This window comes from Hordeum vulgare, chromosome 4H (assembly GCF_904849725.1).
Source record: "Hordeum vulgare subsp. vulgare chromosome 4H, MorexV3_pseudomolecules_assembly, whole genome shotgun sequence".
NCBI lineage: Eukaryota > Viridiplantae > Streptophyta > Magnoliopsida > Poales > Poaceae > Hordeum > Hordeum vulgare.
The window spans coordinates 265,055,284-265,058,979 of NC_058521.1; positions in this window are offsets into that span (position 1 = coordinate 265,055,284).

Sequence of the window (3,696 nt, forward strand, 5' to 3'; positions counted from 1 at the left end):
TTCACATAGGGGAGTAGGGATTTGTTGAGGTGCGAGAGCTCAAAGCGAAAATTGAGAGATAAAAACATTTTGGGAGGCACACTTTTCCCACCAACGAAAATGACTTGGAGCTCCCAACACTTTCCATGCTAGATACATCATAGGCGGTTCCCAAACAAAAAATAAAGTTTATTCCTTTTTCCATCATTACTTTCACTTTCCATGGCTTGTCTGTATCCACGGGTGCCCTCCATACCAACACTTTCCAAGGAATTTATTATTTAACTACAAAAAGTAAATTCATTTTTTCATTTCGGGACTGTGCATCCCTAATACCTTTGTCGTACTCTCGTGCAATGACAAGTGAATAAACACTCATTGTGAGAATAACACATCTAGCATGGAAAATATTGGCCACCCCTTACCGCCTCGCGAGCGGTAGAGCACACAAAAGAGAAATTTATTTTTAAAATTAGAGATGGCACATGCAAATTTGCTTAGAACGGCATGGAAATACCACATATAGGTAGGTATAGTTGACTCATATGGCAAAACAGGTTTAAAGGGTTTTGGATGCACAAGTAGTGATCATACTTAGTGCAAAATGAAGGCTAGCAAAAAGATTGAGAAGCGAGCAACCAAGAAACAAAAAATCTCAAACCCAAGCATTAAGCATAAGTAACACCGAATAATGCACCACAACTAGGATATAAATTTCATTGCATAACTATTGACTTTCGTGCTTGCATAGGGAATCACAAACCTTAGCATCAATATTCTTACTAAAGCACAATTACTCATCAACATGACTCACATATCATATAGTCATATCTCAAAACCATTACTAAGAATCAAGTTTATTTTGTCCAATGATCTTCATAAAAGTTTTTATTATATCCTCCTTGGATATCTATCACTTTGGGACTATTTTCATATGTTGCTTTTGATAACCTCAAACAAATTCAAGTGAAGAACATGAGCAGAATTTTTCTTTCTCTCAAAATAATCTAAGTGAAGCAAGAGAGAATTTATTAAAAAAATTACTAACTCCCAAATAAATCTAAGTGAAGCATGAGAGCATTTGTTCAAAAATAACAAAGCACACCATGCTCAAAAAGATATAAGTGAAGAATTAGAGCAAATCCATGGCTCTAAAAATTTAAGTGAAGCATAAGAGCAAGCATAGCATAATTTTTGGCTCTCTCAAAAAGGTGTGTCCAGCAAGGATTCAAGACTTAAAACTCAAAGAAAAACAAGCAAAGACTCATATCATACAAGACGCTCCAAGCAAAACTCATAATATGTGATGAATAAAAATATGGTTTCAAGTAAAATACTGATGGTTGTTAGAAGAAAGAAGGGATGCCTCGCATCCCCAAGCTTAGTTGCTTGCTAATTGTTGAGTATTATCTTGGGGTGCCTCGGACATCCCCAAGCTTAGCCTTTTGCTAATCCTTATTCCTTCATCCATCGTAAGATCACCCAAAACTTGAAAGCTTCAATCACGAAAAACTCAACAAAACCTTCGTGACATCCATTAGTATAAGAAAGCAAACCACTACTATAAGTATTGTTGCAAACCTATTCATATTTTATTTTTGCATTATATCTAACGTATTTCAACTTTTATATGGCAAAAACTCATCAAAGAAAACCATAGAATCATCAAAACAAGCACACAATGTAAAGAAAACAGAATAAGTAAAAAACAGAACAATCTGTAGCAATCTGACTACTTCGAATACTTATGTAACTCCAAAAAATCTAAAAAATTAGGGCGACGTGAATAATTTGTTTATTTATCTTCCGCAAAAAGAATTAACTCAAAATAAAGCTTCTGTTAAAAATGAAAAATAATTTCATGAGCGCAGAAGTTTATGTTTTTCAGCAAGATCAAATCAACTTTCACCCAAATCACCCCAAAGGCTTTGATTTGCACAAACACTAATTTAAACCACAAAAACTATCTAACCATAGGCATATTTGTGTATTTTTATTTAAAACAGAAAATAAAAATATTGGGTTGTCTCCCAGCAAGCGCTTTTCTTTAAAACCTTTTAGCTAGGCATTGATAATTTTAATGATGCTCTCATGAAAGACAAGAATTGAAGCACAAAGGGAGCATCTTATGGCATGTCAAAATCACATTTAAGTCTAACATATTTCCTATTCATAGGCATTTTATAAGCAAACGAATTATGAAGGCAAGCAAAAACTAGCATATGCAAGGGAGAAGAATAAAGGATTGACAATCTCAACATAACGAGAGGTAAATTAGTAATATGAAATTTTTTAGGACCATATTTTCCTCTCTAATAATAATTGCATGTAATATCATACTCAAATTCAACAATATAGCTATCATATAAAATTTTCTCTTCATGATCTACATGCATGCAAAGTTGACACTCTTACAAAATAGTGGGATTATCATCAAATAAAGTCATGACCTCTCCAAACCCACTTCTATCAAAAAATTCATAAGATTGAACACTCTCCAAAATAGTGGGATCAGTAATGCCTAAAGTTGACACTCTTAAAAATCCACTTTCAATATCATATTCATCAAGAGTATTAAATAAATTATCAAGATCATAAGAAGCATTATCACTCCAATCAAGATCATCGCAATAAGTATCGGGCATGGCAAACTCATCAAATATAGCATCCCCAAGCTTGTGGGTTTGCATATCATTAGCACAATTGATATCAATAGAATTTATAATAATATCATTGCGATTATGCTTTTCATTCAAGGAAACATCGTGAATCACTTCATCACAATTTTTAGATTCACGAATCTCAAGCAAAACTTCACACAGATAATCAAGTACACTCAACTCACTAGCAATTGGTTCATCATAATTGGATCTCTTGAAAATATTAGCAAGTGGAGGATCCATATTAATAAATTTTTAGCAAGCAAATATGCAATCAAATAGAAGGCACTTGGCAACATAAGCAAATATAGCAAACAAAAAAAGGCAAAAGGCAAAGAGGGCGAATAAAACAATTTTTTTTTGTGAAGTGGGGGAGAGGAAAACGAGAGGCAAATGGCAAATAATGTAAACTAGGACGAGATGAGATTTGTGATTAGGAACCTGGTTGATGTTGAAGATCCTCCCCGGCAACGGCGCCAGAAATTCCTTTTGATGTCTGCTAGAATTACGTCTTTATTTCCCCAAGAAGAAGGGATGATGCAATATAGCGACGGTAGGTATTTCCCTCAGTGATGAGACCAAGATTATCGAACCAGTGGGAAAACCTCCTCACACCACGTAAACAACACCTACACACAAATAACAAATACTCGCAACCCGACGTGTTAAAGGGGTTGTCAATCCCTCCCCGACAATGGTGCCAGAAATTGGCACGTTGGCGGGAGACTATCTTGACTTGATCTTCCCCGGCAATGGCGTCAGAAATTCCTTTCGGGTATGATGCCTCAAGATAGGCAAATAACGCGAGGTAAAAATGATAGATAAGATAAATAGATCACGAAACAAATAAATTGCAGCAAGGTATTTTTGTGTTTTTGGTTTAATAGATCTGGAAATAAAAGCAAAGGAAAATAGATCGCAAAGGCAAATATGATGAAAAGAGACCCGGGGGCCGTAGGTTTTACTAGTGGCTTCTCTCGAGAAAAATAGCAAACACTTGGAAAACAATTGCTGTTGGGAAATTGATAGAACTTCGAATAATCATGATGATATCCAG